Source organism: Triturus cristatus, chromosome 3_2 (genome assembly GCF_964204655.1).
Source record: "Triturus cristatus chromosome 3_2, aTriCri1.1, whole genome shotgun sequence".
In the NCBI taxonomy this organism is placed as follows: Eukaryota; Metazoa; Chordata; class Amphibia; order Caudata; family Salamandridae; genus Triturus; species Triturus cristatus.
The window spans coordinates 119,995,553-120,011,031 of NC_140584.1; the positions used below are offsets into that span (position 1 = coordinate 119,995,553).

The 15,479-nt window shown below is 41.9% G+C and overlaps 1 long non-coding RNA gene across 1 annotated transcript in view; it reads left to right on the forward strand.

Moving 5' to 3' along the window:
* The window catches only part of LOC146856885 (uncharacterized), a 255,242-nt gene that overhangs the window by 207,448 nt on the left and 32,315 nt on the right, over positions 1-15,479 (forward strand). The window contains exon 3 of the long non-coding RNA XR_014979514.1: positions 11,583-11,768. This is a non-coding gene — a long non-coding RNA (uncharacterized LOC146856885). The remainder of the gene's footprint in view (positions 1-11,582; positions 11,769-15,479) is intronic.

Consider the following 15,479-nt stretch of genomic DNA (forward strand, 5'->3'; position numbering starts at 1 on the left):
TTAACGCATACCTTTCCCATTAGATAGAAACCCTCACCCACTTGTCTAGTGCCAGGCACGGGTAGAATTACCTTGACTGTTAGATAGTGTGTGCCCAGCTGCAGAATCAAAACTTATTTTTTTTGCATTCCACTGTTCTGTTTTATTTGCTTGGAAAATTCCATTCTGGGTGTGCCTTTATTAGATCTGAAATGTGCATGATGTATCTTTATGATTGCTGATGTCAGCCCCTCTGCAGCACTCCTAAGTGACTGGGCAGACTGGGCTCTGCTCTGAATGTAATCTAAATAAACAGATATTGGTTTTATTCTCTACTGTATGACCGACTCTGCATTTGATATGGAAGGCTGAGAGGTGGTGGTCGTGAGCGCCAATCGGGTCACTTACTTCAAAAGCAAAATGTGAATGACATTATAACAGACCAATGGATGCAGAAAGCTGATGGAAAGCCCTTTTAAGAAACTGTATTATACTTATAATTTTAGTAAAAGCAAAACGCCAAACCTAAAAATGCAGTTTAAATAAATTTAGGAAGCAATAATTGTTTATGGAAATAGTTTTGTGTACATCAACATCCGTACCTTATCAATAAAAATATTTACAGTGGACATCATCGCCTTATCTGAAACTAATGAGACCCAGATGCAGCTCCACTTCGAGTCCTGACTATCTCCAGACAAGCTTCATTGGCAATGCCTGTACTTCCCTGTACAATGCGCTCTCTAACCCACAACATCTGATTAATGTTCTGTGTTATTCAGGAGATCACGCTCTCTCCTGTTGCAGAAAAACTAATAAGGCTGACAAGGGCAGACTCGCCCGGTGAGGTGGATGGCTACGGAGAGCCACGCCTCCGTGTAGCCACAGGTGATCCGCGACCCCACCCTCTGCAATGGCGGCACGCACCTGGCTGGTTGGTTCGGCATGCTGCTCCCGGTGATGCGGGTGTTTTTCGCGAGGCAAGATGTCTGAAGAGTGTGGGAAGCGCCGTGGAATAGGACGTTTCCCCGTGTGAGGAAAGAAAACCGCGGTTTCGTAGCAGCGGAGTGGATTTCGAATCCAGCTGGTGAGGGAAAGCAGAGCTCTGGATGCCGAGCTGAATTCCCTCCGAGGCGGAAATATGTGAAAAGTATTCTATTGTAAAATGATTCTAAAGCGCAACATCAAAGCGCTTTACCAAATAAACCTGATTTAGCGCTTCACCAACTAGACGTAACCAGGAAGTAACAAGCAATCGTGAAAAGGACTGAATGGTGGTCAAAATTTCTAGTAAGGGGCGGAAGCAGCAGCTTTTTGATTTATTTAAAGCACGGCCGCAACGATTTTAAAGTGCAACCCTAAAGCTTAGACCCTTTTTTTGGGGGCTTTACTGTATCGACGTAACCAGGAGGAAAACACGTACTTACAAGGACTGAATGGCTGCCGAATAGCGCTTAAAGGTTTTTTGATCTAATTAAAGCGCTCGCCAGCGAATGGAGGGCTCTTATTAAGCACTTAAGGACGCAAGCTGTTTCTGGCTGGGGTGTAAGAGCCGTGGAGGCAACAAACGCTCGATTGACTGTGCTGTGCCCAGTTGAAGTGGTTTGAAGGTATCGCAGAGCACTTGAGGGTTTCCGGATCCTGTGGAAATGCAGCAGAAATCAGCGACAAGAACTCTGCCTCTAGTGCCCTGTGTATAGGCTTAAATCGCCTGATTGATTGTTTGTGCTGCGCTGTGCCTGGACAAAATGCTCTTAAACTAATGCACTACTTGAGAGGGTCCGGTAGCCTGACAAATTACAGTTAAAGCAGTTAAAGCTACAGTTAAATACAAAGAATATTCCGCAGTGCCGTAGATGAAAAAAAAAAAACGCAGCTTTTTAGACCCTTTTTTACTCGGGAAAAAAAACAAACCCTCATTCCATAACAAGAGGGTGCACACAGAGCTGTTCTTTAGGTCTGGCTCGAAAATGCTTCATGGTATAATGGAGTAAATAAAACGACAAGCTCCAGAATTTAAAGGGGGGGAAAACTAGAGTGGAGCAGGGTAGCCGTTATGGATTTGGAAACAAGGGCAGTATCATTTAGACTTTACTTTTCTGGCTTCAGAACTCTAGCACTTTTGATCTACAAATCCCTCCTTTAAACTGGTTTTTACAAACACACTGGAGTCGGAGTCAGAGCTGGTATTTTCTTGATTCAGGTGGCGCTCCTGCCAAGGCTAACTGGGAAAAAAGGAAAAAGAGGCCAAAGGTTCAGAAATTGTGAGAGGCTTGTGCCAAAGGTGAATTATTGATTCATTGTGACCGCACACTAGGTGATTTATAGAGGACTTTGAATAGACTATTTGTCTTTGCTTCTGCCCTGGCTGTACCTCTTTGCACTGCCTGTACTGCCTGCACTGCCTGTGTGTAAATCTCCGATAGGGGGGTGCTTGTTCACTTGAAGTACTTAAGCACCCAAGAAAAACAAGAAGAATATTCTTTGAAAGTTAATACTCTATACCCGATTGCTGGGTTAAGGAAAGAAGCTTGTTACCTGGTATCAGAGATATAGCGGGGTAAAATGGGAAAATTGTTGAATGCTCGTATTAAAGCTAAGGCTCGTCGCCTTCAGATCAAGGAAGCAAAGGAAGCGGCTCTGATGGCAGACAAGGAATATTCTGAAAATTTTTCGGAACTCAACTCTACATTTGAGAGCACAGATGAACAGGAATCACCCTCTGCCGAGCCATTAAGTCAAACTAGTATTCCAGTAAATACGACGACGGCCAATATGAACTTAATCACTGCCAGCCTAGTTTTGTCCCAACTAGATAACATTGGATCTGATAGTTCCAAGAAAGCGAAAGCAGTTACTAAAGAAGCAAGACATTTTTCCCTTTTAAAAAAAAATAAATAAATAACCTCACATCCCACTGTGAGTCCTGCCTTAAATCTGCAACCCGATGAGGAGATCTCGGGGAATTCTCAACCCTTCTTTGCTCCACTATGTGCAAAGTCTGCCATAGTCAATCATGGAGCTTCTGAAGCTGTTACACAAGTGAATACGTGTTCAAACACTCTACCTTTGCTGGGGTCGATATCTCACCAAGATGTTGATTCATCGCTGCTTACTGTTCCAAAGGAGTTTTGTTCAGTAAATATCATACCAGTACAAGTCTTGGTTCAGATGGAAGGCATTCCCATTCCCATTCCCCCTGGTTCCTCTGTATATCCGCCGGCAAAGTTAATGACACAGTCTCAATTGGATGCACAGAAGACAGCCTCATCAGAAGATACACTGTCGATGGCTGAGCATATGGTCACTCCGCCACCTTATACCACGGATCCTTTTAGTCCCGTCCTTATTCAGAACACTGAGTCAGCAAGTGAGGTCCAGATGATGCTAAATCTAATTTTAGAGGAGGTTCGGGAGTTGAAAAAAACTCAGAGAGCTGAACTCTCCTCTATACATCAATGCCTGTAGAAAATTGAGGATGTAATTTCAGGTTTCCCTCTAAGACTATGAGAAGCTGAGGCTCGGATTTCTATCCTTGAGGATCAGATGACAGTGGTAAAAGAAGAGGTTAAGGTGGCAGCAAAAAGCAAGCAGGCATTCGAAAATAAATTGGATGAGCTGGAAAATTACACACGGAGATCCAATCTTCGAATAGTTGGAGTCCCGGAGGGGCTAGAGGGGGCCAATACAGTACAATGGGTCACCTCATTCATTAGGCAAAAAGTCATTCCAGAATTTGAAGGTGATCTCACTATTTCCAGGGCGCATCGGGTACCTGCTCACCCCTTTCCTAACTCCTCGCTGCCATGCACAATACTATTAAACTTTTCTGATTTTCGCCTTAAAGAATCTAAAGCTATACAGCAAAGACAGTTTTCTGTAAATGAAACATCAAAGTGTCGTATTTTTTCTGACATTTCTGCAGCGGCGGCACGTAGAAGGAAGGAATTTGTGAAAATACTACATGTGTTTAAAGGTAATGGGGCTCAGGCCTCGATTGCCCAACAGTCCAAGTTGAAAGTTCTGGTGAAAGGCAAAATGTTCATGTTCTCTGACTTAGATGAAGCTCAGGAGTTATTGAAGGAAATTTCGCAGGGTCACCAAGGGTGAATGAAAGGAAGGAGAACTGGGCGAAAATCCTCTGTCTTAATCAAATGGCTGCGTTTAGTATAAAAAAACATGTTTTACTTTACTTTATCCTGGCTATGATAATCGGCCTCATGGTTATATGCTAAGTAAGATTAGATTGTCGATTATTGTACCTTTCACTAGATTTCACTGGAGTTTAAGCATGTCAAATTACCTCCATTGCTGAGGGGGGGTGGAGGGTTCACGGGGGTGTGACAACAAGACACCCAGGTTGTTAAGGGAAGGGAAGTGGGGCTGGCATGGGGGAGGGAGGAAGGACCACATTTGGGGGGAGGGGCACAGGGGTAGGGTTAGGAGCATTATGGAGAAGGGGAGGGGCACAGGGGGTGGATAGGGTGTAAAAGTAAGGGAAAAATTAAGTCCTTTGTGTTTTTTGAATTGTTTTTCTCTTGATCAAGGTCTTTTATATCTTCTTATGAGGATTGAATCGATTGTAACATTTTTGTTAAATTGCTTTAATGACTAGTAAGGAGCAACTGAAAGTGGTATCATTTAATGTAAATGGTTTAAATAATCAGAAGAAAATGCGGGCCATAGAGATGTGGATTAAAACTGAAAATCCTTCGGTAATTTTGTTACAGGAAACCCATATTTCTTATATAAAGTTATTAGATTTCTCTATGTTTAGGGCCTGGGCCTCATATCGAGGTTTCTCCAGTACCTCTGCGTCCCATAGAGGGACAGCTATCTTTTTAAATAAAAATATTCAAGCAGATATTATAATCTCAGAAAGGGATAAGTTGGGGCGTTGGTGCTGGGTTACATGTTCAGTTAAACATAGACAGAGACCTATAATTTTTGTTAGTTTTTACGCACCGATTGAGGACAACTTTAAGATCTATGAAGAACTGTTTCAATCTTTGCTGACTGTTTTAGGGGTTGTGGTAATTGAAGGAGATTTTAATATACTTATTAATCCAATAATAGACTCCTCTACTAAGACAAGGAAACAACTAAATCCTAAATGACTGAAAATTTTGCGGAATTAAGGGGTTACACTCGATGTGTATGATCCATGGCGTTTGAATTTTCCATCCAAAGCAGAATATTCATGCTGGTCAGGCAGATTCAAGTCTTCATCACATACAGATTTTTTTTTTGGTCTCTAGAAAGCTTTTAAATATCGTTTGGCACTCGCTTAAGGCTTTTATCCGTGGAATAATCATCGGAAAGGATGCAGCCAATTTAAAGGAATTTAGAGTTAAGAAGAAAAACTTAGAGCAGAAAGTACAAGTACTCAGCAATATAAGACTTCACAATCCATCTAGAGCTAACCAATTTCAACTTGATCAGGCAAAATGCGGTCTTAGTGCTAATTATTATACTCAGAGTGAAGCTGTCTTCCGGCAACAGTATCAAAAGATATACGAAGAAAGCAACTTTACGGGCAGATTTTTGGCCTGGCAGGCTAAGGAACATGCTGCCGCCAACCTAATTAAAACCCTAAAATGTCCTCTTACTGATTTAGAGATAGATGATCCGCTTAAAATAGGGGAGATAATGCTGAAACACTATGAATATATATATATGGACAAAATCAGAGGGTAGACCCCTTTTTGGTAGAAGCCTTTTTACATAAAAATGAATTACCTAGGCTCTCAGAAGTAGATCAACAGTCTATTGCTAGATTATTTTCCAAAGTGGAGCTCGAGACAGTTATAAAAGATCTCCCTAATGGTAAAGTCTTTTAAGGTCTTTTTTTCTGCATTTGGTGATTTTTTCCTCATAATTATAAATTCCATGTTAGAGGGCGGTACAATACCAGATTCCTTCAGACAAGGTAGCGTAGTGAGTTTCTTGAAAAAGGGGAAGGATAGTAAAGATCCAAATTCTTATCGCCCGATAACATTACTAAATTCTGATTACAAAATAGTAACGAAACTGTTGTCAGTACGCTTTAATAATATCTCAGCAGAATTGATTCATCCGGATCAGAATGAATTTATTGCGGGCAGACAATTAGCAACTAACACACATTATTTAATTGAGGCTTTAGATTACTTTGAGACACGTAGGATTTCTGCTTTGGTTTTGTTATTAGATGCCGAAAAGGCATTCGACCTGGTGGTTTGCAGACTGATTGCTTAATTTTTCCCCTGAGGCGGAAGCCGGGGGTACTTACTAGCTCCTCATCACCTGCTACGCTATTACCTGCTATTGTTTTTAAATCGTTTTTTAATAACTGTGTATATTTTAACTGTGTGATTTTACCTTGTGCCTGCTTGTGAATCCACCAGATCCTCATTCCTCATTCCTTTGTGGCCACTGGCGTAGTCCAATCTCTGGCGCTGACGCTGCACGCTGAGGATAGACGACGCCATCTTAGGGGAAGGCAGGGTAGCGGTCCAGATCTTGGACGCCTCCCGCCCTCCCTCGTTACTTAAGGGCTCTCGTTTTACCGGTCCTTACACTGATTGCTTAATTTTTCCCCTGAGGCGGAAGCCGGGGGTACTTACTAGCTCATCACCTGCTACGCTATTACCTGCTATTGTTTTTAAATCGTTTTTTAATAACTGTGTATATTTTAACTGTGTGATTTTACCTTGTGCCTGCTTGTGAATCCACCAGATCCTCATTCCTCATTCCTTTGTGGCCACTGGCGTAGTCCAATCTCTGGCGCTGACGCTGCACGCTGAGGATAGACGACGCCATCTTAGGGGAAGGCAGGGTAGCGGTCCAGATCTTGGACGCCTCCCGCCCTCCCTCGTTACTTAAGGGCTCTCGTTTTACCGGTCCTTAGACTGATTGCTTAATTTTTCCCCTGAGGCGGAAGCCGGGGGTACTTACTAGCTCCTCATCACCTGCTACGCTATTACCTGCTATTGTTTTTAAATCGTTTTTTAATAACTGTGTATATTTTAACTGTGTGATTTTACCTTGTGCCTGCTTGTGAATCCACCAGATCCTCATTCCTCATTCCTTTGTGGCCACTGGCGTAGTCCAATCTCTGGCGCTGACGCTGCACGCTGAGGATAGATGACGCCATCTTAGGGGAAGGCAGGGTAGCGGTCCAGATCTTGGACGCCTCCCACCCTCCTCTCTATGTCTATAACTAAGCGACCTCCCCGTACGCGCAGCGGGCGCGCCGTTGGGGCGCCGAAGGCGCGCCTAAGGCAAGCCCGTCTGCGCCCGTCCGCGCCAGTTCCGGGCTTAGGGCTGGTCCCCCTGCCAACTCCTCTGCAAATACTTCGTTAGGCTGGACCAGAGAACAGCTTCTGCAACTGCGAGTGGGTACGTGTCTGCCACGCCATTGCTGCGATCCGTGTGGGTTGGAGGGTAGCCCTTTTTCCTGCTATCATTGTGACTTGGTGCTCCCCCCCATGAGGAAATTGGCCTCACCTCGCTCCCACTCTATTAAGAGACCTACTCTCCCTTTGTTGGTTAAGGCTGGCTTAATCAACTGCCGCTCTCTTCCTCGTCATGCCAGTGATATCTGGTCATCTCTTGATTCCCACGCTTGGGATATTCTGTTTCTCACCGAATCTTGGTTAAAAGATTCCTCCAACCCTGATATTCATCTTGCCTTGCCCCCTGGCTATCTCCTCTCGGGCATTAATCGTGGGGGAAATACTTATTGGCAATATCCCCTATCGTCAGTCGGTTGCGTCGTACCGCAAGCAGTTGCATTGGCTCCCCATTTCTCGTCGTATTCAGTTCAAGATGCTGATTTTTGCCTTCCGCGCCCTTAATGGATCAGGCCCAGGTTATTTGAGAAAGAGACTTGTGCTTTCTCAATCGGCTAGATCTCTGCGGTCTAATAACCTTCGCCTTTTGACGGTTCCTCGTTTCCGTCGCTCCAGAATGGGCGGTAGATCTTTTACCGTCATGACGGCTAAACTTTGGAACAACCTACCACTTGAGCTTAGGTTTCTCCCTTCATAATCCCTCTTTCGCAGCAACTTGAAAACCTGGTTGTTCTCCTTTCATTAAGCTGTCTTTCTTCTAAGCATTTAGGTCTACAGCGCCGGGACACCCCCTTGGGGGTAGCTGCGCGCTTTATAAGCTTCTTAAATAAATAAATAAATAAATTTGGGAGACACTGTTTATTATTTTGGGACACTTTGGGGTTTCGCCTAAAATTATATCCTTGATTCGCAACTTATATTCCAATGCTAAAGCTAATGTAATTATTAACACCATAGCGGCAGGGTCAGTTTAAGTAAAATGAGGTACAAGACAGGGATGTCCCTTATCGCCAGTCCTTTTTGCCTTTTTCATCGAGCCTTTGGCAATAGCATTGAGGAACTGTGCAGAATTTCCTCCCCCAATTCCATCAATGGCAAAACTAAAATTATATGCAGATGACATCATGCTTATTATAAAACCTGAACTTAGAGTTCAAGCCAAAGTATTTCAGCTTTTTGAGGATTTTGAAATTTTAGGGGGATATCGTATAAACAAAAAGAAAAGGGAAATTCTACAATGTGGGGGTGAAGCTCTGGAGTTACATCCTGACATTCTTTCTTGTACCAACTCTAGAGAATGTCGGTCCTTCCTCTTTTCAATTTCTTGCTCTCCGCTATTTCATGTTTTTTGTCAGGTTCTTTTTTTACTCGAGTAGAATCAATGTTTACAGCTTTTATTTGGGCAAAGAAAACACCTCGCATTGCACTCAGCACTCTATATGAAGATCTGGATCAGGGAGGGCTCGCTCTGCCAAATCTTAGAGATTACTATTATGCCTATTACGCCCAGTACCTATCCAGATTAAAAACTTCACACACAAAAATTATTCATAAATACATTTATGGATCTAATCTGCAAAGAAAATCAGATACATGCTCCTCTACACGTGTTTAAATCTCCCAAATTTGTTCGTTATAAGTCCTTTCAGTGTTTTTAAAAAAAATGTCAGACTCTGTTTAAAAGATATTCTATTCCCATTATCAACTTAACATCCTTATTATCCAGTATTCTTCCACTGACGGGTGTTACACAGGGTTCAGATCTTGCTACTAAATGAGCTGCGGCAGGGTTCTCGAAAGTCTCAGACTTTTTGAGAAATGGGAAATGGATCACCTTGACGGAAATGTCTCAATTAGTTACCCGAAATTTCATCTTATTAGGGTCATATAAATCTATTTATAAATTCCTGGTTCAATTGGATATTACTCAGTTAGATCAGCAAAGTCAGTTAATAAAGGAATTATTAGTCGACATGTCTGATAGAAAACCAGGGGTATGGAAGCGCCATCTCGCTCAAAACAGGAAGCTGGACCTTAGTCAAAAGGCAATCAAAAAGTAGTTGGACCAGGAAAATCAGGCAATGCCTTTGAATGTTTGGTCAGTCATTAATAGATTTACTCTTACTACATTACGGGGGGCGAATTGGCGTAGAATGTTATTTTTTAGTAAGTGGTTACTTTATTGTACACCTTCTTCTAGTGCTAAAATGGATCCTAATCACTCTCCACATTGTTTTAGATGTATCCATCATTCTCCAGCCAATTGGTCACATGTTATGGTTTATTGTGATAAGATTGCAAAGTTTTGGGAAGAGATTTTCAGCCATTTCCAGATCAAATGTGGTATCGAAATTGTAGTGAACGAGAAATTAATCTTGTATGGCTTTGGTCCTGATCTCTCTTTTCCTGACCAGGTGGCTAAATTATTATATATTGCTATGGCAGTGGCTAGATCTCTTTTATTACAACAATGGTGTACAGAGCAGATTCCATTCTTTTATGAATGGCTTCATAAGAGGAAACGGGATAAAACTAGTGAGAGGACTTTCGCGCAACGAGTTGGGGGTATTAGAAGATTTGACACAATCTGGGGGACTTTTTTTGACTAAAAATTCAAGAGTCGTTATGGATATTATGGGAAATAGTAGTTTTTATATGGTTTATAGCATATTATATGTGGACACTGTGATGTTAATATTTTGTGCTCTAATGCGTGGTGTATGATATTTGTTTTTTCTTTAAGACTTATGTAATTTTTTTATGTCAAACGAGATGAAATATTGTCGATGAACTGTATATTATTTACAATTTTATATTGTTTTTTAGGACTTCAATAAAAAAATTATTACAAAAATTTAAAAAAAGGCTGGCAAGGTTTTTCCTGTGGCATTTCCTGCACAGTTCACACATTTTTCATATTTTTCTATTGGAGATGCTTTCATAGAAGCTGAGTCGGTATTAGATATTAGACTTGAGATCTCCAAATTGTGGGTAGCGCTCCCCTGGGGGTCCATGGGAGTATTCTAAGACAGGAAAAAATGCATCAGAAAGTACTTGTAAATGAAGATGGCCTGGAAGGACAACCTAGTTTATTTGATGCATTCTTCATCTACATGGCACATTAAAGTGCATTAAAAAAGCATGGGAACTGTGATCCTCAGTGTCCTGAGCTTTTTTCTTGTTTTGTTCACATTTGGATAACCTCACATAACACCAATGATGCAAAAAATTAAAATAAAAGTACTTAGTGGGAAACGCACTCTTTTACGGTATGAAACCTCAGTTGGTTAAAGTGATCACTGTAAATACATTTGTGTGTTACTATAAAGTCACAGAATTGAATCCTTTTTGGTGCAGTGGACAACAGTGATGTGTATATGTACTACAAGGTGCCAGCCTGTGACAGAAAGCACTGTGAATATGTGCCATCATTTTAAAAATGTATTTCACACAGTGTAGACATGCTGCAGTAAAATGCTTTAGTGTTTGAGATAGAAGATGTGCTTTCAAAGTATATAATTTAGTAATGTGTTATCGGACTAAACCTAGTGCCGAAATTTTTCTAAGTGTCCATTAAAGGGACGCTTTGCAGAGCTCAGCTGATAGCACCTTATTTTTACCTCTCAGAAAGAGTAAATCTTTGGCGCCAGGAAGCTTCAAGTGGCTTCCTCAATTAAAGTCCATGCTGACTCTCAAGCAGCCTTTAAATGTGGTTATTAACTCATTACACACATTTACATTTCTTTCAGGTTGCAAGCACCCTGGTGAGAAGTCCTGTTTCTTCTTCAGCTCTCTGTCCCTCCCTACGCTTAACAGCAAAGAACATCTGCCCCCCCCCATCTTAACTTTCAGCAAGAAGCACCTCAATGTCCATAATAGTTGTTCTGGGGTGGGTGGTTGTTTTTTAACAAAATGCATGGGAAATGTATTTTTGAAATATAAAAAGCATTTGCCGGTCAATCCCCGTAGATCCTTCTCATTTCAACCTCTGCTTACAAGCAGGTTTTTCTTGCAAGACTTAAGGTCGATGTCTGCCTTACCACCAACCAAAAGATGGCGCTTTGGGGCTTTTTCCTTTTTCTATTTTTAATACAAATGGGCAGAAAGTCTGCTTTGGGCCTAGGAGTAATGGCCCAGTGAAGTGAGAAGTGGAGACAGTCTGTTTGTATCATTTGTGCTGCAGGTGCAGTGGCACAGGAGAAAAGGGGCTTAAGGGGCCAAATAAAACCCAGTTATGGTTGTTTTAGTATCTTTCTTTGCTTTCATCAGGTTCTAGTGCATCCTTGCAGCGCCAGTGTTGCTTGGGTCTCAGCGCAACGGACCAAGGTCAGAGAAAACTGGAGCAGAAGAGAAACCTTAGCTTGGGGCTCAGAAAAACCATGTGGAGAGGAATTGGCTAGATCAACAGGAGACCCATGTTTTCAACAAGGGGCAGAGGATACAGTCCACTTGCAAGTAAGTAGCTAGTAGCTATCAAAAGGGAAGCAGGTCTGAGGGCACTGGACCACAGGAGTGTGACAGTTCCCCTGTATCACAATTATTACTGTTTTCTTTCACAAAATGGGCACAGGGCTCATATTCCTAGTAAGCATTAGAGTCGGGCATAGTGGGGTGGGATGAAAGAGGCAGAGAAGACAGCCTGCCACTCAGCGCTGAAACTATCTTTAGCACAGCAGGTGCAGTTGCATTTAATACATCGAAGAGGGGCAGTGGGGTATAAAATGTGCATGGTTATGTGACGACGTGATTAGAGCTATAAATTCATCTGATAGTGCTTCAAAGGAAATTGAGACGACTACCCTACGTTGTCAATTAGTGTAAGCAAAATTGCACACACTTGTAAGTAAATGCAAAGTCAATTTCCTGAGCCACAATCATATAGTGTCCATCAATAATGAATCCATGCAGTAGTATTTCTCAAATGTTCATCCTTGATCTGTATTCTGTAAGGATTACACCGGAACACTCGCCGTCACGCTTGATGTGAATTCTAAGGATGCTAGCTGGTCTTATGAAGAACGGATGCTGATTGAAGACAGTGCACTAATACGCTGCTGAAAGTACAACACTTGGATATACATTTACCTTCTAATCAGAGGAAGGCTGATTGCAACAGAGGTTATGAAAGTCTACTTTTTGAATAGATATTGCAGTCCACGCTCTGATGAAGTCTTTGGTTATTGCCATTAGACGAAACACGTGTTGGCACGAATTGTGGCTGTTGGTTGTATCGATGACGAACTGAAGCGCAATCTGAAAACAACATTTTTTCAACATACAGAATAAAGATTAAGAATAAAAATTTGAGAAATACTACTACGGATTAATTGTTGATGGACACTATATGATTGTGGCTCAGGAAATTGACTTTGCATGCAGCAGCATTGAGGCCCACGAGTGTGAGGCCCAATTATGGGTAGCTGTGTTTGTTGAACAATATCTGTTTGATGCATTTGCTCATCTTTAGGTCTCATATTTATTGTGGATTTTTGGATACAGAAAAAGTTCCCCTGAAATGTTCTCATACATTCTGATTTCTGTGCTTAGCCCTGATTCACCAATTCCCCCAATCCTTGCCATAATGTTTTGAAGGGGGGGGCAGACTTTAAAACATTTTGCTCTGGGTGGCTAAGAGCAAAAAAGTTTAAAGACCTCTGTATTAGATGATCAGGACAGCAATTGGGAAGTCGGCCCAATATTACTGCCTCTAAACTCAGGTTATGTTATGTGAATTTGTAGAGCGCGTCTAATCACCCTTGATGGTATCTAGGCGCTGAGTAGGGCAGGCCTGTGGGAGGAGGAGGAGATCATACCTGTTTCTTCAGTCACCATTGCAAACAGGCAAAACATTGCCATATCTGCGTGTTGTAAAATAAGTGCAAAAATCATCATCTCTTGAATGACTCTCCATGACATGAGCATGATCCAAAACCTGGCAGAGAAGGAATGATTGCTACTCCTGGGTCAAGTGTGTTTGGAGGACTAAACACAGACCTTGGTCTTGGAAGTATCTCCAAGTACTAAGCATTAGGAAGGATCTAGAGCTGCCTAAACAATAGTGCACATTTTGAGAAAAACTATTCTAAATGATTGACTTGGCTGGTTTGCTTTAAAGTGTCAAATGTTTAGGTAAGCATTGCAGTCTGATTTTTAAGGTGTCTTTTGCAGATCTAGACCAGCTTTTCTATTGATAACTTCTACGATCTGAACACATTGTTTGATTCTGGGAAATCACCTGATATTCCTCTGGCTCTGTTTCTTGTGAGAGTAGTTAATGATGGTGTATAAGGTCATATATTAAATAGGAGACTTTCTGCAATTTGGGGATCAATCAACACTGACATGAATGAAAGGCTTATATAAAGAGTTAAAAATAAATATTAATAAAATGATTCAGTAATACAATATCAGTGATTTGACATTCAGCAATTGGCATCAATTTCTTGTGGAGATGTTGACAACATGGACAAACAAAATGTATTTTGAAATGTCACTTCGATAAATAAATCTCCAGAAAACAATCATGAAAACTCTTATCATTATACATTTACAGCCTAGGGAACTCTTAAGCAAACCACATAGGCTGAAATGTGTGTTGGCTAATATATCTACTATTTAAAATAAAAAATGCCCAGTTAAAATAAAGTATCCATGAAAGAAAATAAGCGTATTCCCCAAAATAATTTTGCAACCAACAACAAATAAAATAGCACATAGGAAAATGTTTGAACATCACATGATATGTGGTGCTTCCTACCTATCTTAAAATCAGATTCCTCAAATGATGACTGCAGCATTGTTGCAACCCCTTTCAGATAGCAACGTGGCAAGCAGGAGTTACCGAGCCCATCCATGGTGGTTGGATTGAGGCCTTTTGCTCCTGATGTATTGGAGCCCAGCCTATTATGGGCCCTGTGTAACTTGACCAAGTACCCCTTCAGCACCTAACCCTTAGTGGAAGTGTGCGTTGAGCATTCAAAGACTTCTCAGGGAGAAGTGGTGTTAGTCGAGCACAGACTCACAACTCAAAATACACCTAGCAACCTCAATAAATGTTTTTACAGTCAAATACCTGCATTTATTTAAAAGGAGTATTTATCTACTAACACAAGGTACAATACAGCACATTTTAAATAATATAAAGTCTTCTTAAGGCAGGCCCACTTGTGGTACTCTGGTCAACTTTCCAGTCCCACTTTAGTATTTAGGGATCATGGTTATTCCCCATTCAGATGTGGCAACATCCTAGCTAGACCCGCTATTGAATTCAAGTTTTACAAGTTTTACAAGAGGTCTTATCAAAAGTCCATGTGTCCCCACGCCTTCCCTCATCAGTCAGAGCAAGTTCCCCCAGTTTCCAATGGCCTGGTAATCAGTCTTACCCCCAATCATTGGGATGGTGGTCTGGAGTCTATTAGTGCGCATTCCCAGCCTGATTGTGAGCAGAATGCAGGAATGTGCAGCTGCGTCAGCAATCCAGCAGTAAATCTTCTTCTTTCCTGGATGGCGGGTCATGAGTGCTGCAGGGAGGTGAAACTAGTTTCCCACTCCATCGGTTCAAACCCACAAGGTGATTACAACTGCATGCTGGTCAAAGACGACGGCCCTCTTCGTATTCTGCTGCCTCCTCCAGGCATGCAGCTGGTCTTCACAGTGCAAGCACGGCAACAGCTCTTAGTCTTTCTGGCATTCAGTAATCGCTAAGCAGCATAAAAAAAAGCAACGGCCCTCTTCAGATCCCACCACTACCAAGGGCAACAGCCCTTCCTTCGTGGTAGTACAGCACCAGAGCAATGACCCATTCTCTCAGCAATGGTCCCCTCCTGGCATCATCTCTGTCTTTGAATTTCGTATTCTGAGGGTTGCCAACTTTGAAGTGCCAAACATTTGTCATGCTCTTCCTCCAGAGAGCATTCTCTCAAAGCAGGACTGTTCTCAAATCTTGATAGCACCAAATACAGGCCATAGGGCATACTAGAGGCTTACAGCTGAATGTCATTCTCTATGATATTTGCATCAAAAGATTACCAAAGTGTCCCAGCCCTACTCTTTACGATTCCCTTATCAGCTCCATTTTCTACCTCAGACGTATCCAGGCACCTTTGACCAGTCACTTTTGCAATATTCAAAAGACCTCCTTTCGAAATGCTGAAGAGCCTGGCTCTT